The sequence below is a fragment of the Cydia fagiglandana genome, chromosome Z (assembly GCF_963556715.1).
Source record: "Cydia fagiglandana chromosome Z, ilCydFagi1.1, whole genome shotgun sequence".
Lineage (NCBI taxonomy): Eukaryota > Metazoa > Arthropoda > Insecta > Lepidoptera > Tortricidae > Cydia > Cydia fagiglandana.
The window spans coordinates 6466676-6486462 of record NC_085959.1 but is presented as its reverse complement, the minus strand read 5'-3'; the positions used below and the strand labels follow the sequence as shown (position 1 = coordinate 6486462).

At 39.3% G+C, this 19787-nt stretch overlaps 1 protein-coding gene across 1 annotated transcript in view; it reads left to right on the top strand.

The window, feature by feature from the left end:
- The window catches only part of LOC134678776 (dipeptidase 1-like), a 242591-nt gene that overhangs the window by 138240 nt on the left and 84564 nt on the right, over positions 1-19787 (top strand). The window lies entirely within an intron of this gene.

The window sequence follows — 19787 nt, the reverse complement described above, 5'->3', positions numbered from 1 at the left end:
TTCCGAAGACGGGCGCCCTCGGCGCCCTCGTCCCTCATACTAAAAGTGTCGGGCGTAGCCCGACGTACGCGTTCCAAAGTCGGGCGCCGCAGGCGCCCTCATACTAAAAGAGTCGGGCGTAGCCCGACGTACGCGTTCCAAAACCGGGCGCCTTCGGCGCCCTCATATTAAAAAAGTCGGGCGTAGCCCGACGTACGCGTTCCAATGCCGGGCGCCTTCGGCGCCCTCATACTAAAAGTGTCGGGCGTAGCCCGACGTACGCGTTCCAATGCCGGGCGCCTTCGGCGCCCTCATACTAAAAAAGTCGGGCGGAGCCCGACGTACGCGTTCCAATGCCGGGCGCCTTCGGCACCCTCATACTAAAAGAGTCGGGCTGAGCCCGAAGTACGCGTTCCAAAGTCGAGGCGCCCTCATACTAAAAGAGTCGGGCGTAGCCCGACGTACGCGTTCCAAAGCCGGGCGCCTTCGGCGCCCTCATAATAAAAGTGTCGGGCGTAGCCCGACGTACGCGTTCCAATACCAGGGCGCCGAGGCGCCCTCATACTAAAAGAGTCGGGCGGAGCCCTACGTACGCGTTCCAATGCCTGGCGCCTTCGGTGCCCTCATACTAAAAAAGTCGGGGCGGAGCCCGACGTACGCGTTCCAAAGCCGGGGGCCTTCGGCGCCCTCATACTAAAGGTGTCGGGCGTAGCCCGACGTACGCGTTCCAATGCCTCGACGCCCTCATACTAAAATTGTCGGGCGTAGCCCGACGTACGCGTTCCAAAGTCGGGCGCCTACGGCGCCCTCATACTAAAAAAGTCGGGCGTAGCCCGACGTACGCGTTCCAATGCCGGGCGCCTTCGGCGCCCTCATACTAAAAGTGTCGGGCGTAGCCCGACGTACGCGTTCCAATGCCGGGCGCCTGCGGCGCCCTCATACTAAAAGAGTCGGGCGGAGCCCGACGTACGCGTTCCAATGCCTGGCGCCTTCGGTGCCCTCATACTAAAAAAGTCGGGCGGAGCCCGACGTACGCGTTCCGAAGCCGGGGGCCTTCGGCGCCCTCATACTAAAGGTGTCGGGCGTAGCCCGACGTACGCGTTCCAATGCCGGGCGCCTTCGGCGCCCTCATACTAAAAGAGTCGGGCGGAGCCCGACGTACGCGTTCCAATGCCGGGCGCCTTCGGCGCCCTCATACTAAAATTGTCGGGCGTAGCCCGACGTACGCGTTCAAAAGTCGGGCGCCTACGGCGCCCTCATACTAAAAGAGTCGGGCGTAGCCCGACGTACGCGTTCCAAAGCCGGGCGCCTTTGGCGCCCTCATACTAATAGAGTCGGGCGTAGCCCGACGTACGCGTTCCTAAGCCGGGCGCCTTCGGCGCCCTCATACTATTGCGTGCATTTCTGTACTGAGGACGCCCTCGCAAAAGTAATATAAAGTGACTTCAAAAAGTTAGTAACGAAATCATGACCCCAAAATTAATTAAATAAAAAATAAATTCAAAAACTAAAACCCGACTACTGCAAATCGCGCTCTAAAAAGTATGAAACAAGATAGAATTCTTATCTGAAATTATCAAGCAGGAAATATTATAAATGTTACCATTTTTTTTATATAAAAAAATACAAAGTAATATAATTTACTAATTTTTTTATATATTTACAGAGGTTCAGAGGATAGCCGTGGTCGTATGCCATATTACTTTTAAGTTTATAATCGTGGCATACGACCACGGCGATCCTCTGAATCTCTGTAAATATATAAAAAAATTAGTAAATTATATTACTTTGTATTTTTATATAAAAAAAATGGTAACATTTATAATATTTCCTGCTTGATAATTTCAGATAAGAATTCTATCTTGTTTCATACTTTTTAGAGCGCGATTTGCAGTAGTCGGGTTTTAGTTTTTGAATTTATTTTTTTACCCGTGGGTACGGAACCCTATAAAACATACAATATCATCCTTTCTTTAAGTCTATGCGTTACCAGCTGATATGTTTGAAGTCGGTGTCACCTTTCTTCACCTTTATGGCTATAAATCCCATTAGTACTGTACTAATAACTATTATAAATGTGTAAGTCATTCTGTCTGCATCTTTGTCGCCTTTTCATGGCTAAACAACTGAACCGCTTTAGGTGAAATTTGCAAAGAAGGTAAATTCCTTGAATTGTTTTATATTTTGAAATGTAGTCCTCTGGATAAGGGACGGGAAATAACTCAGTCCCGATCCCGCACTTGCGTGCTGTTCGAGCATTAGTAAGAAGTGTTCTTTAAAAAACGGGGCAAGTGCGAGTCGGACTCGCGCACGAAGGGTTCCGTACCATAAAGCAAAAAAAAACGGAAAAAAAATGCAAAAAGAAAACGGTCACCCATCCAAGTACTGACCACGCCCGACGTTGCTTAACTTTGGTCAAAAATCACGTTTGCTGTATGGGAGCCCCACTTAAATCTTTATTTTATTCTGTTTTTAGTATTTGTTGTTATAGCGGCAACAGAAATACATCATCTGTGAAAATTTCAACTGTCTAGCTATCACGGTTCGTGAGATACGGCCTGGTGACAGACAGACGGACAGACGGACGGACGGACGGACGGACGGACAGCGAAGTCTTAGTAATAGGGTCCCGTTTTACCCTTTGGGTACGGAACCCTAATAATGTAAAATACATAATTTTCTAGTTTACGCTGCCGCTAGCGAATATGTCAGTGTCTCAAACTCGTGGTAAAGATACTCGTGCTCTTTGTAATCGCTTCATACCGGGTGTGGCCTGTAATATGAGCAAAAAATTAAACAGTAGGCTGTACTCCTCATACTGACCAACATTTGTTCAGCGACTTTATAAAAAATAACTTCTGGTTTAATTTTTAATACACTTTACTAATTAATAATTTTTAATATACTTTTTCTAAGACGCAATGTATCGCGAATTTTGTTATGTTTAAGGCGTGACAAGCAACGTCAATCACAATGATATGGCGTGGCGATGGCGTCCATTGAAGATAATATTTATTTTGTATGAAAAATAGGGAGTCTATATACTTCATAATTTTTAAACGTTGTTGAACAAAAGTGTCACCGTTTGAGGAGTACAATCTATGTTTTAATTATTTGCTCGTGTTACAGGCCACACCCGGTATAATGCGGTGTCTGTGTATAGGTAGTCTGTGGGTCCGAGCCAGCCATCAATACCAATACCCTATCAATTTATGGGTAACATAAATTCAAATTTACCCTGCTTACCTATTCGGGGTACGTTTTTACCAGTTTTTACCCTTCATCTGTGATAACAGGGCTCTTTGTTATTTTACTTTGCTCCGCTTATTGAATTAATTTGTAGGCAAATTAATCTCTAGCCCCCCAGATACCTATAAAAAGGTCTGATGTTCCATTCTAATTTGAACTTTGTGTTGACAAAATAAAATTTCATTTTGCTTGGCTAGGTTTGACGTATGGGCATATTAATAAAGTTTAGGAAAAATTTCTCGTGTAGGTACTAATGAGTTATTTTTTGTGCTTGAATACGGCAAAAAGAAGGTTTATAACACATCTTATGCCTTTAAATGAACAATTCTTGTTTATTTATACCGGGTGTGGCCTGTAACATGAGCAAACAATTAAAACATAGATTGTACTCCTCAAACAGTGACACTTTTGTTCAACAACTTTAAAAATTTATGAAGTATTTAATTTAGACTCCCTATTTTTCATACAAAATAAATATTATCTTCAATGGACGCCATTGGCACGCCATATTATTGTGATTGACGTTGCTTGTCACGCCTTAAACATAACAGAATTCGCAATACATTTCGTCTTAGAATAAACTTTAAAGTGTATTAAAAATCAAACCACATGTTATTTTTAAAAGTCGCTGAACAAATGTTGGTCAGTATGAGGAGTACCGCCTACAGTTTAATTTTTTGCTCATATTACAGGCCACACCCGGTATATATTATGTATATATTTCGGGGGTAAAAACAGATCAGACGCGCTATGGATTGAGGACAAGAATGCCGGCAGAGCAACACTCGATATTTTGCGTGTTCATGAATTCATGAAAATACGATGGAAAATGTCCGTTATAATTAACCAGCTTGGACCCAAGCTTCTTTGCCCATTATGGCTCCTCTACACGATGGGCCAGCGCCGGCCACTCCAAGGGACGCATTTATGCGTTAGAGGGAGCAAGTGATATTGCTATCTCATTCTACCGCATGCCTGCGTCCCTTGGAGTGGCCGGCGCTGGCCCATCGTGTAGAGGAGCCATAATGGGCAAAGAAGCTTGGGTCCAAGCCGGTTCATTAAAACGGACATTTTCCATCGTATTTTCACGAACGCGTCTTGCTATTTCAGTCAGTCTCGGTACAAAAAGTACTGAGATTGACTGAAGCAGCATGACAAATACGAACGTTTCCGAGAAAACACGATGGAAAACAATTATGCATCATCTGTAAGGGGTCATCCATTCATTACATCACACGTTTAGGGGGAGAAAGGGGGTTAAGAAAATGTGACATATTGTGACATGGGGGAGGGGGGAGACACAAACTTTGTGACGTCACTTTAGTTCATCAGTAACCGAAAATTTATTTAAATTATTTTATTCGCTGTACATTTAAATAACAAGTTTTTAAAACGATAATCGTTTTTATTCGTTTAATTTTCTTTCCTAAGCAGTTTTGGGTTATAAAATTACTAATATTCATATCGTCAAAAATATTTTGATAAAATATTAATAATACTTAGGTACTTACTTAATTCGATTTGGCGATTTCGTAGAAAAAATGTGACGTTACATTAGGGGGGAGGGGTTTGCCAAATGTGACCAAGTGTGACAAGGAGGGGGGAGGCGTCAAAAAACCTAGAAATTCGTGTGACGTAATTAATGGATGACCCCTAATCCAGGGTGGCAGTCTGGCAGATACATCTGGCGCATTGTTTCATACGTCACTATTGATGCTGAATGTATGTAATCAAGCAGAATTATCTAAGCGGACCAGGTGTTCAAAATGATTTTGACGCGGCTTTATTGTTAAGAGAATAAGAGCGCGTCAAGGTAATTTTGAGCACCTCGCCCGCTTAGCAACTTCTGCTGCTAACTGTACCTACGCGTGTACAGTCGCCATCAGATATATCGGAGCGGCCAAGGTGGTCAAGGCTGATAAGATTGAGATTGAAAGCAGGTTAGCGTAACTTTCAAGAGCACTTGAACGACTTGACCTAGAATAACTATGAGTTTTTCTTGAAGTAGGTATATCTATTTACCTTCTTAAACTTTATTGAACAAATTTACCCAAAATAGTACAAATGGTGGACTTAATGCCTTGAAGCATTCTTTATACCACAATATCTGAACACGCACTCTAACGCCCTGACAATAGAGGCGTGTTCAGATATTTGTGAACACCTTGGCCGCTCCGATGTATCTGATGGCGACTGTACAAGTACAAATGGAGGCAAATCCACCTCAAATTGATGTGGGTGTCGGGGTTAGCGTGGTGATGGACGGCCCCCAACAGGTGGGTCGTATGTGCTTTGTGAACGAGCTATTTGTATCTATTACGTGAATTTCGCTTTTTTAGGATTTCACAGTCAACTAAAAAACCTTGGAATTAGTTAATTGTAGGTACCTTTAAACGAGCAATTCTTGTATATAATATTTTGTATACCGGGTGTGGCCTGTAACACAAGCAAATAATTAAAACATAGATTGTACTCCTCAAACGATGACACTTATGTTCAACAACTTTTAAAAATTATGAAGTATTTAGTTTAGACTCCCTATATTTCATATAAAATAAATATTATCTTCAATGGACGCCATCGCCGCGCCATATCATTGTGATTGACATTGCTTGTCACTTGTCACGCCTTAAACATAACAAAATTCGCAATACATTGCGTCTTAGAATAAATTTTAAAGTGTATTAAAAATCAAACCACAAGTTATTTATAAAAGTCGCTGAACAAATGTTGGTCAGTATGAGGAGTACAGCCTACAGTTAAATTTCTTGCTCGTAGGTATTACAGGCCACACCCGGTATTTATATATTTCGGGGATCTCTGAAACGGCTCTAACGATTTGCTATATGGGGGTTCGGGGGCGAAAAATATATCTAGCTAAGTCTTATCTTTGGGAAAACGCGCATTATTGAGTTTTTATATGTTTTACGAGCAAAGCTCGATCTCCCAGATATTAACAATTTAGTTACCAATGATTATACAGAATGATTTCGGGGTCGTGTGGCAAGAGAACAAGACATCATACAGAATTCAAAGATGACCACAATGATTTTGTTAATTATTGTTTATCACCAATATTGATGATTATTTTTCAAACGACAAGTAGAAGAAAACATTTTTGCATACAATTTGGTCACCCTACTCAATGTGACGTCTTGTCGTTTTCCAAACAGCGTATGTCAAAAGTCATAGGGTGACCATGATTACTTAATATAAGATAAATTTTACTTGAAAAATAAGAAAAATAAAAGTAGATCTATTTTAATCAAGTACTACCATATGATAATATGGATCACTTACAGAGTCAGAAAAAGTGAATTTGGATCACGACCCAGAAATCACCCTGTATATACACAAAAGTAATGTAAAGACAAACGGGATAGAATCATAACTGTGTGTAGTCGCCATCAGCTATATCGGAGCGGCCAAGGTGTTCACAATATCTGAACACACACTCTAACGACCTGACAATAGAGGCGTGTTCAGATATTTGTGAGAACCTTGGCCGCTCCGATATATCTGATGGCGACTGTACAAGTACAAACAACAACACTCCTAACTTTACATCAGTGGACCTTATTACAAAAGGCTTAAAGTCCACAGTTAAATGGTAATAGCATGAACTAGCTATTTATATGAGTTTAACCCTCACATAGCCAGCTACCGCGAACAAAGTTCAAAATCTATCTGCATCTCTATCGAACGCTGCAAGAGCGACATAGACAGAGATATCGATCTTCGTTTTTCAAATTTGCCTTACGTTCTTGCCCTTTTGCATAATTCATCAGGGCATCATCGATGTGTCCGTTTCAGCTACAGTTCAAATGCATTTAAATTTAGACCTTATTGCTATTACAAAGAGTTGCTATTACAAAGGCAATTTCTTATACCACATGTACCTATGTAACTACTAACTACATACATGTAACATGTAGTACCTAAACCATGTTTGGGTCAAACAGAAAACTGTGTATCGTCTTTCCTGTAGACATACACAAGAATTAAGGGCTATACTTAAAGGTTAATTTTCTTATTTAACCTTATTTTTTTGAACAAAAAAGATTTATTTATTAAAAAAAATAACGACGAATATGAAGTAGGCATTTTGCGTTCCGTTCGCGATGTAGACTAAAAGTGACATAGGCAAAATATTACACTAGTCATTTTGCGATCTAGACCGTCTGCGAATAACCCAAAATATCTACGAATCTATTGGTAACATCTGTCCTTTATTCAATCCCTAAGGTCCGTTGAAAACGAAATCCAACTCCTACAAATGTCAGTTGACATTTTATCTTTGTGTGTCTAAAAGGTTCCCGTTTCATTCAGAAAAAGGTATATTAGTCATACAAACTACGAACAACATACGCCGTTTCAGAATTAGGGACTATAAGAATGGACGTGGAATTCTATTTTCTTATCAGATTTTAAGCCTAAACTCTTCACGATCCGTACAGACTAAATAGCAACCTTAAGGACTTAGAAATAGAGTTCTTATTTATGTGTCCGAAGATGTTTTGTCTGATAGTTGGAAGCAAACCGTGGCGCCAGTGCCGGATTTACCACTAGGCTGAGTAGGCTGAAGCCTAGGGCGGCAGATTTTAGGGGGCGGCAAAATTGGGTCAAAAAAAAATTGTACGTGCCGTTCAGATAGGGTTGACCAGAATTTATTTGTAAAATTTAAATAACAAGCATTATTTGTCGATTTTGCCGCCCTCTGTCACGTCAAGACCCTTTATATTGAGACAGACAGACGGCCAGTCGTACAACAAAGTGATCCTGTATGGGTTTCGTTTTTTCCTTTTGAAGTACGAAACCCTAAAAATGTAGGTACCTGCTATTTTCTCGAAAAAATTTCGCGCTCGCTACGCTCGCGTTTTCATTTAACTACCTACATATTATTTCTAACCCATCGGACCACATTGTAAGTTTGGGATGGTCTTCGATTCTTGTGTCCTGGTTGTATAATGCTGAGTTCCGTTTTTTTCCTTTTGAAGTACGGAACCCTAAAAATGTACCTACCTACTACATTATTCTCGAAAAAATTTCGCGCTCGCTACGCTCGCGTTTTATTTAACAAACTACATTTTTTGTGATCTATCTGACCATCATCTGACTACATCGTGAGTTTGGGATCATCGTCGATTTTTAGGGTTCCGTACCCAAAGGGTAAAACGGGACCCTATTACTAAGACTTCGCTGTCCGTCCGTCCGTCCGTCTGTCACCAGGCTGTATCTCACGAACCGTGATAGCTAGACAGTTGAAATTTTCACAGATGATGTATTTCTGTTGCCGCTATAACAACAAATACTAAAAACAGAATAAAATAAAAATTTAAATGGGGCTCCCATACAACAAACGTGATTTTTGACCAAAGTTAAGCAACGTCGGGGAGTGGTCAGTACTTGGATGGGTGACCGTTTTTTTTTTGCTTTTTTTTGTTTTTTTTTTGCATTATGGTACGGAACCCTTCGTGCGCGAGTCCGACTCGCACTTGCCCGGTTTTTTGTGTATTCGTGGTATTGAAAAATTGGTGTAAATGTGTGAAAAAGTGGCTAAATTGTTCCGATCCGAAACTCAGGATGGATAGAGAGCTCTCGATATCAGATACAAGCTTTTCTTGATTCTCCAGCACCACAGAATGAGGGATATTAGCACGGCTTGTGTAATACGTATCCCTACTACTGTCATCTGCAATCTGCGTAGCAATGATTATTATTGATATGCAGCATTAATAGCACAGAACCTAGTGAAACGCCAGCGGTAATGTTCACACTATCGGAGCTGCGTCTACTATACGGCTCATATCGGACAAAAAGCTAGCGATCCATTTGTATAGCATAGTCCCTCGAGCAGACTCGATGCCAGACCCGACCGAACTCCTTAACTATATCCAGCCTGACTGCCAATGCTTAGGCATTGGTAATGCCTCACCTTGTTTTTCAATGGCAAAAAACCCAGCCGTACCCACCATAACACCAGATCAGGCAAATATAACGAGGTCGCATCGTCATTGAGTGACAAAAACTGCTCATATAAATCTGTATCTAAAATGTGACATTAGTGACGTCACCTTATATGCATTTTAATATGGCTATGGTATGTTGTACTAAAAAATTAAACGCTCATGATAGGAAAGTAATTTAAAAAACCTACAAGCGAGGCGGATAGGGGCGGCAAAATCGGCATAGCCTACGGGCGGCAAATGTCTAAATCCGGCACTGCGTGGCGCCCACCTTTTTCTGTTATTGGACTATTTAAAAGCTACCTTATGTGATGGTGTTAAGGTGTGTTTTCCTTTGTATGTTACGAGTATATGTATTTTTTTCCAGAAATTTAATTCAATCTGTAAATCGGGGTACCAAATTTGTAAATGGATTCACGCTCTGAATTCCTTTTCACATGATGTGGCGCGAGGGACATACAAATTCGAGATGCCCCGAATAGTGAATTTGGCCGAATACCGAATATTCGGCCCCACATCTCGGCCGAATACCGAATATTCGGCGACCGAGTATTCGGCATGAAATGCGAACGTTTTGAGTCACAATTATTATGAAAACTGTTCACCAACAAATCACAACGTTTGCTAACATATATTTTTATGTTGAACAGAATCAATTAATGTAGTTAGAGTCAATCAAATCAGACCCGTGATAAAAATAAAATATTCTGTAATCAACAAATGTTCAAAAACGTACCATGGTATTGAACTAACTTTCCAAGAATACAATATACCTACCTAGTTTTTGGTTATTTTTTTGTGTAATTTTTCTTTTTAGGTAGCTGCAACAGGTATTCGGTATTCGGCCGAATAGTATGCAACATTCGGCCGAATACCGAATATTCGGCAAAGTGGCCGTATAGGCCGAATACCGAATATTCGTGGCATCCCTAATACAAATACCATGTCGAATATAATATGGGTGGATCAATTACGTAGGTATTTCTTGTTATTATTTAGTCCTGTCAGCCAGGAGACAATCGTGACACAGTTTGTTAGAGCTGTAATAGGTTTACTGATAGGTATGTTAGATAGGTTACCCATTACGAAAAGAGCCTAAAACGCCCACAAAAATACATTTTTTATCATATAAATAAATGCCATAAAACACAATTTAAAGAGTGACCCGGGAGAACGTAACCATGACTAAGTTGATTTACCCGCATGCATAAATATGTGAAGAACTAATACCAGAGTATTAGTTCTTCACATATTGCATTTTCATGCAGAGCATGGCAAGATGTGAAAATACCACAAACCTGTCAAATTTCTATGAAAACCGCCGTTTATAATGATACCTCCACACTATGTTCTGTCAAAGTAGGTGTCAAAGTTGAAACGCGGATTTCCGGTTGAACTTAAAATTGTAGAAGTCGTCTCGAGATTTTATTTTGTGCTCATTAATGTTGTTTAAAGAGTAATATTGTCTGCTTATCTATCTAATAATTTTAAACGAGCAATTCTTGTATATTTTCTTTATTTATACCGGGTGTGGCCTGTAACACGAGCAAATAATTAAAACAAAGATTGTACTCCTCAAACGCACAGTGTTTTATGAAAGCCAAAAAAGTGACATCCCCATTTTATTGCAAATTACTGTAGTTTAGATCATTATAAATGCGAGACTAAAACTCCCACGTTTCTAATTTGTGTAGTTTTTGAGAAATATTTTTTTAAAAATCGGGTTTAAAATACCCGGGTATTACGAAAAAAAATTATATGCTGCAAATTATTTAACAAACTGTTCTGTTGCCCTAAGTGTTTAATAAACCCTTCAAAGACGTACGTTTAGAGGTAATCACGGCCTCTATAAGTACATTTGATACAAAGATATTAATTATTTATTGATTTTAGTTTTTATTTTTTTTCTTCCATTTTCCGCCGTAGTCGCCAGCGATATTTGCATGGCAGCTTTATTATTATGTCTTCTATCTACCCTATTTTTTACAAGACATAATTCCGTGGAACATTTAATCTACAGTGAATTAAAATTTTCGTTCAGGGCTGCCACTACCCAATATCCGGATTTCCTCGGATATAAAATTAACTCAGTACCTATACAGGAATGCACTAACGTAAATTTTCAACGCTGGATATTCGATTGGTTATCGTAAAAATTTACCGATAATCGGTTAAAACCAGTTACACAATATTTTTTTTAAACTGCTAATAGTGTCTGTTATGCTACGCTAAGTATCTATTATGATGCGAAATACAACAAAATGCTGTTTGATAGTGTTTATAATAAACTTTCGCAAATATATTGTTTTAAAACATGAATTACAAAAAAAAAAATCAACAGCAAAAAATGTTTAAAACATTTATTTGTAAATAGTAATTAAAATAATGTACAATGCTAAATGTTCATTTAGTATGACAAGTTACTGTATGTCTTCTACTTCCAAGCTCTCTGCCCCATTTTGAAGCTCATAAAAGCTGTCGTCATGTGTTGTGTCTTCATCAGATGGTGGTATAGATGCATCCTGTGGTGCTTTTAACAATTCTATTGCGGCAGATGGTAGGGGTCGCTTTTTAATATTTTTTTGTCGTTGCGAAATACGATGCCCCGATATTATTGGGTCTGATGAGACTAACGCTCTATGAAACAAATCAAACATTGTTTTTATACGATGCGATTTGCGAGTATGATGTTCTCTATCGTGACGCCAATATTTATTACGAGACTCTGCTGCTTGCTCGGAGAGCATTCCTACTGGAACAGAAGAGTTTCGTATAATTGCAGCTCCATGGGCCAGAAGTTTATGTATGGTCACTGTCATAGGACACCATTTATAGCTCTTAACATATTTTTCGGCCAGTTCTTTGCAGAAATTACCGAACTTCTCTGAGTCTATTGGAAGACCACTTGATAATACAACCAAAATTGTGTGGAGATCGTCCAGAAGCCACTTCTCTATTCCAAGTATGTTTGCAAAAGTTCCGCGGTGTTTGTCGGACAAAACTGTCCTAGCAGTATTGCCGTCATTAGTAGTGCCACTATTTGGTCGTACGACATCGACTAAAACACCAATTTTTTGTCGGATTTCATCTTGTATCCTTTTTTTGCGCTCTTCAATAAGGTGACCTACATTAGATTTTTTTGTAATGTATCAGATTTTCACCTCATTTTTATAGCCCAGTTTGAGCAGGAATTCTAGAACTCTTATCCAGGCATGTAGGGGGCTAATGCCGTGCTTGAATACCTGGTCATCTACGTGTTTTGAAAACACTGTTTCCAAGTCATTGAAATTTATTGCCGTGAGCTCACAGTAAGGACAACGCATCTGCGATGTTGTGTTCAGTAGGATGTTTAAAACTTTGCCATCGATAGCCGCTAAATACAAATCGCAGGTAGCTGTGATGGTTTGTCCTGTTGTTAGTTGGCCTTTAAGAGGAAAGAGGTTGTGCATTTCGTCTTGTACCCTCTGTTTCTCTGACAATATTAATTCCTTATTTTCTTTTGCATACACGATTCGGATTGGCCTGCAGCTTCGATATGACTGTGGAGCTGGGTTCATCCATAAAATGGCTGGATCCGTAGATGACGACTTGACTAAAATCTGCAGTGGTATAAACGTTGTGGCAAAAAGGCTGCTTTCATTTTGCATTTCATCAAATTTTTGTTTGTAAAGAGCTTGGCCAGAACTGCCGTCAAACCCCCATGATCCCACAAAAACACACTCCAAATTACTTCGACTATTTTTTTCGCAATATTGCCTGACAACTTCTTCTTGACTGTGAAGAATGCGTTCAAAGGTGTGTTGGAGGAGACATTGTAGAGTCTGTGCGGAAAGAGAAGAGTCGTGGCAGAAACGGGAACTAACATTTTAAATTTTATATGGCAATCAAACCTTTGACACCTGTCTTGTAAAAAGTAAACAAACTTCTGTCAATGTATATTTTTATTAACAAAAACCGCAAGTTTTATGTATAAAATATTTTCAAAACACGATAAAACCGTACATAAAACTACAAGGAAAATTATATTTAACATTGTTCGGTTTTGTCAGCGGGAAGAAAACGGCTAAAAGCAGACTATCGACTTACAAGAAGTCGCGGAACGTGTTTCCGCTATTCGCGGGTATTGATGTTGTATTTAATATTAAATAATTACCTATTTAATAAGCCCCCTAAGTAACTTGTCTCCGGTACATAATCGGTAAGTATATTCATTCAAAATATATTAATTTTCATAAATATGCAGGTCATTCATGATCTTTAAAATAACTGACAAATAGTCTTGATACTTGCCATTTTATGCATATTTATATGTAATTTCTTTTTCAGGATTGTGTAAAAGTACCTACGGTATCTCGAATAAAATACCGCTAAGTAGGTGATATGCAAGAATTCGTAATCTACGTGCCGGATTCAAGCACATCCAGTTCAGATGAAGATAGTTCTATGAGTGTCCCTGGTTGTTTTGAAGATAGCTCAAACATAAGTGACATTGAATATTTTAATTCAGACTTCGATCACAAAGAATAAAACTTTTTCTAATAAAATATTCCTTTATTTGTAGGTTCTGTTAGTTACGAAATTATATTTCATAATTAGCAGTGACTTTTCGGCGAAGTAAAATATCGTGAGATGAGAGAACCTGACATATCCCAATAAGGCCTACCTACTTATGCACTATTTTTAGTCATATTCATATTTATTATTAATAATGTACACATACATTACAAGTCAAGTTTACTGCAGCGCTGGTGGCCTAGCGGTAAGAGCGTGCGACTTGCAATCTGGAGGTCGCGGGTTCAAACCCCGGCTCGTACCAATGAGTTTTTCGGAACTTATGTACGAAATATCATTTGATATTTGCCAGTCGCTTTTCGGTGAAGGAAAACATCGTGAGGAAACCGGACTAATCCCAATAAGGCCTAGTTTACCCTCTGGGTTGGAAGGTCAGATGGCAGTCGCTTTCGTAAAAACTAGTGCCTACGTCAAATCATGGGATTAGTTGTCAAGCGAACCCCAGGCTCCCATGAGCCGTGGCAGAATGCCGGGATAACGCGAGGAAGAAGAAGACATTACAAGTCAAGTTTACAATGGGTGAAATATATCCCAGATAAAATTACAGTTCTATTGCCCAATTTCTGCCCGATCTAACCGGTTTTAGTAACTGTTGGACTGCACAGATTAGGCAGTACATAAATGAGACTCGTATCTTGTTTGGTACTAAAATTACAGTTGTATTGGGCAGATTCTTAACTAGTTTTAGCAGTTTTGTCAATCGCAGTCACTTTTTAGTATCTGAGATATAAAAACAAGTGTGTTTTAGAAAGAAAATTAGTGCCTGCGCTAAATCAGAGGATTGAGTTGACGAGCCGACACCACCACCAGGCTCCGTTTAGTAAGCTGTGGTAAAAAACCGGAACAAAAGGGATTCAAGTATCATGACCTTTAGTGTCGTACTATAATCACGTGACCAGTGTTGTCAGCATAGCAAAAACTATAAAATAGCACTGGCGCGCCCTCAAATCCCACGACTCTTCTCTTTCCGCACAGACTCTAACGGAACTGATGCTTCTTTTTCGTTAATCTGAACAGACTTAGGGTAGCAGCTTTGTTTAGATTCAATAACTTTGTAATATGGCGGGAAAGTAGAATAGCCTCTTTGTTTTAAATCGTTGTGTAGAAAATTGTAAACGTCAACAGATATTTTTTTGTCAATTATCATTGCCAGTGATTCATCAGCACTATAAGGTTTGGGAGCTTCAGCACGAATTTTGTTATTTATCAGTATTGGAGCATTTTTGGATTCTAAAGATAAATTTATAGTAGACTCTATGGCCTTTGAATTTTTGTTTGAAAGAGGTTCCCCTTCAATTTGTAGTGTATTTACAAATGCTTTAATTCTTTTATTCTGTGGTTCATTTTCTAGTACAGATTGAAGTGATTTTCGCGACCGGATTTTTTGTCGTGAACTCAAATTCGAAAACAGTGAACTTTTAGGCGATGACAGTACAGTGTCTTGAAAAGGTAGGTCCGTTGCAGTGTCTTCGACAGTTTGGTCCGGTGCAGTGTTTTCGACAGGTTGGTCCTTTGCAGTGTCTTCAATGGGTTGCACCATTGCCAAGTAACTACTGATAAAAGTGGCACCCAACCATTTCGCGTGTTTTTTTGTAAAGTATTGCATGTTTTTCTTGCAATATTTATACTTTGTGTCACATTTCGTCAAAACTACTGGTAGATTTTTTGTGACCTCCTCCCTGGATTGCGACATTTTACATGAATTTCCTATTGTAGCTGTGGCAAGCACAATTTCTACGCGCTCAGCGAGTGGAAGAGTTCTGTTTTTTCCGGATAAAAGTTTGAAAATATCTAGCCTGGTCAATATTTTTGTGTTAGATGCACCAGCAGTAGCATAATCCAATTCTCCTAGTGTATTTGCGGACACTCCCGGAGTGCGAAGAGTGCCGGTTGCGGCATTACCCACAACTTCGCCTGCCTCTCGTTGACCAACATGAGGGTTGGCGCCCTCATGCCCCCCTAGCATTAAGTCCCCCGGTCGGAGCCCGGTAAGACATCCCCCAGCAGGTTGGGTCAGCCCCTGCTGAGGCAAAGTGGCACCATGAGTCTGTGACGGCTCCATGATGCCTCACCCCCGTTTCTCCACGTTACATGTATGGACTTGGGGTTTTAGCTATAATAGCCTTACGAGGGTGGACTCCTTCCCATGTCACATGTAACGTTTCATTGAAGATTTGTAAAAAAATCAGTTCTTGGCGATATTAATAAAACGAATTTCTTATCAGGTATCATACATTTTAATTTTTAAAATCAAACATAGTACTCATAAAACACAACAGCAATCAGAAAAATTACACGTAATTAAAAAAAACAAGCTGTATTTAACTAAAATATTTTAACCATACATTGTATTTTGCGAACACCACAATCAAATATCGAATATTTCTCTCAATAATTCTCTTTTAAGTTTTGGCGAACCAAACGGCGATTCCAAATCCACAGGCATTACCGGTATGCGTTTAAAATTCAGTATCTCCTCTAAGTCCGTGTCAGCACCTGAAACAAAAAATATATTGAGGCATACTGCCCTAAATTTAAAATCCACAGTAAAAACCAGGTCTAGTAATAAGATGTGTATGCGAACACGACTCGCACGATACTTACTAAATCAGTCTTTGAAGCACTGGCAACACTTTTTTTCCATATTACCACATAAAAACCAAGAACAATAGATATCCCCGACAAAACTATGTTTAAAATTAAAAATACCAAAGTGTCAACCCTAGAGGCCGGGTAACCCGGATATAAAGTGTTTAGGCGATTACTTGAATGTTCCACGGAATTATGTCTTGTAAAAAATAGGGTAGATAGAAGACATAATAATAAAGCTGCCATGCAAATATCGCTGGCGACTACGGCGGAAAATGGAAGAAAAAAAATAAAAACTAAAATCAATAAATAATTAATATCTTTGTATCAAATGTACTTATAGAGGCCGTGATTACCTCTAAACGTACGTCTTTGAAGGGTTTATTAAACACTTAGGGCAACAGAACAGTTTGTTAAATAATTTGCAGCATATAATTTTTTTTCGTAATACCCGGGTATTTTAAACCCGATTTTTAAAAAAATATTTCTCAAAAACTACACAAATTAGAAACGTGGGAGTTTTAGTCTCGCATTTATAATGATCTAAACTACAGTAATTTGCAATAAAATGGGGATGTCACTTTTTTGGCTTTCATAAAACACTGTGAAACGGTGACACTTTTGTTCAACAACTTTTAAAAATTATGAAGTATTTAGACTCCCTATTTTTCATACAAAATAAATATTATCTTCAATGGACGCCATCGCCACGCCATATCATTGTGATTGACGTTGCTTGTCACGCATTTAAACATAACAACATTCGCAATACATTGCGTCTTAGAATAAACTTTTAAGTGTATTATAAATCAAACCACAAGTTATTTTTAAAAGTCGCTGAATAAATGTTGGTCAGTATGAGGAGTACAGCCTACAGTTTAATTTTTTGTTCATATTACAGGCCACACCCGGTATGTATTTATATTTCGGGGATCTCGGAAACGGCTCTAACGAATTCGATGAAATTTACTAAATGGGGGTTTTCGGGGGCTAAAAATCGATCTAGCTAGGTCTTATCTCTGGGAAAACGCGCATTTTTGAGCGTTTATATGTTTTCCGAGCAAAGCTCGGTCACCCACATGTTTAGTTATTATGTAGTGAACTAACGTAAGTGTGTGAAGCTAATGAAGAATTAGTCTTGAAATGTGCCTAACCATTCCTTAGTCACCACCCGGTAATTCATCGCGGTCATTTTAAAATATAATCATAATAATATATAGGGTTTAAAATAGAATAGAATAGAATAGAATACCTAGAGTATATTCGTAACAAAAAATAATCAACAAGTAACACAATACCAGACTTTTAAGAGCAGCCCAGGGGAACGTAACGAAGGCAACAAGTGGCAAGAGAAAATATCGATGCAATCTTATATCAGGCTATGAAATATAGGTGTAGGCAATATGTATGTTAATTTTCTTTTTATGTTACAGTAATTATTTATTACTTAGTAACAATACCTACGTTTAAAATAATTCTGGTTTTACATTTAAATCCATATTAAAAGCAAAAGTGCTAAAAAAGCGAATTTCATATATTATAACATAATATTAAAAAAAAGAATCACAAAAACCGGGATCTAAGCATAAACATAATCCCCCACATATGTGCCCATCCCAAAACGTCCGCACAAATACATTTGCGCCCTAAACATAATCCAGTCAAAGAAATCGTATGTAAATATTTGTAATGTAACCGCACGAATAAGTTGGTCAGTTGATTTATTGTGGTTTATGTTTAATAATAGCCCTGCTGATGTATTGACAGGGAGGAGAAACGAATAAAATATGAAAAAATACCTTCATACTCGTACGCGCCCCGGCCGCCGCGGCCCGGCGCGTTGGTCAACGACACCTTCTCGTAACTCATGAGGCCCTGGTACTTGCTCCTTGCTAAATTAAATTTTTAAACAGTCTTTTTCTTGATTTTAGCCATCGCAGCCTATATGGAGACTAACAAGTAACGCTAAGCGGTTTTCGTAGTCTATGGATGTTCCTATATTAAGGGTATCACATGCGCGTTTCTGACTTACGAAGCAATTGTTGCTACAATACAACCTAAAATAAGTAATTCATGTGAGCTATGATTTTGTTTCGTCCTCTTTACCGCGGCGTGCTGTGATTGGTCAATTTCATTATAGTTGACTAAACTGTATCGAAATATGAAAAGGTGCTGGTTGGGTGTAGGTAGGTACTGGTCAAGTGTAAAAATATGGGTGCGCTCATCATACCTACTCAAAAATATGTCCCATAGCTCTTATGTTAGCGAATTAAATATATGAAATACTATCATTCATCATCATCATCATTTCAGCCTTTATACGTCCCACTGCTGAGCACAGGCCTCCTCTCATGCACGAGAGGGCTTGGGCTATAGTCCCCACGCTAGCCCAATGCGGATTGGGTACTTCACATACACCTTTGAATTTCTTCGCAGATGTATGCAGGTTTCCTCACGATGTTTTTCCTTCACCGAAAAGCTAGTGGTAAATATCAAATGATATTTCGTACATAAGTTCCGAAAAACTCATTGGTACGAGCCAGGATTTGAACCCGCGACCTCCGGATTGAAAGTCAGACGTCATATCCACTCGGCCACCACTGCTTATGAAATACTATGGGAACTAATATTCACACTTGACTGTAACTAGCTGGCAGTCCCATGATATTAACTCCTCGAACGCTAGTGTCAAAAATTTGCTACTGAATTAATAACCAAATTATTAATTTTATTACAGTCCAAATAGTCTGGGACGGATACGGGACAAGGCAGTTGAGGGGTTAAACTAGAAAGATACACCATATTTGTACAGACGTAGTGCAAAATCGAGCCGCATTTTATATATGAGAAATTGCTCGTTAGCATGAAGATGTGTACGCATCGGACAGCTGAAAGCATGCGTACGCATCTTCATACTAACGGGCAATTTCTCATACGTATATAAAATGCGGCTCGATGCTGACACTATGTGATTCCTCCCTTAGCTTCCAAGATTTATTTGACCCACAATAACTTTACTAACATACATAGATAGATACTAACAGGACAAGTTATTAAGCTTGTAAAAATGGTGAAAGATAAGGGAATGTGTTCCAACCAAAATGTTGAACCCTTCACCAGGCTGTCAGTTCAAAAATGACAATGGAATGTCAGTCTTACTGATCGAAAATATTAACACACGTTTGAAGTGTAGTATGTGGGAAATATATATCCCTTAAAGTAAAGGTAAAGGGTTAACCACTAACGAGTTACATTGGAATGTTTATGAACCCAGCGCTGATCCCTTTTCCCCGTTAAATAGTATTCAAACTAAACGCCGCGAACAAACTCATTATATTTTAAATTGTTTCGCTTTTAAACTGCACTTCTCTGGGGCTTCGGGCTTCGCAGAGCAGACACGGGACAGTAGTTTTATAGGATCCGTCACTACTC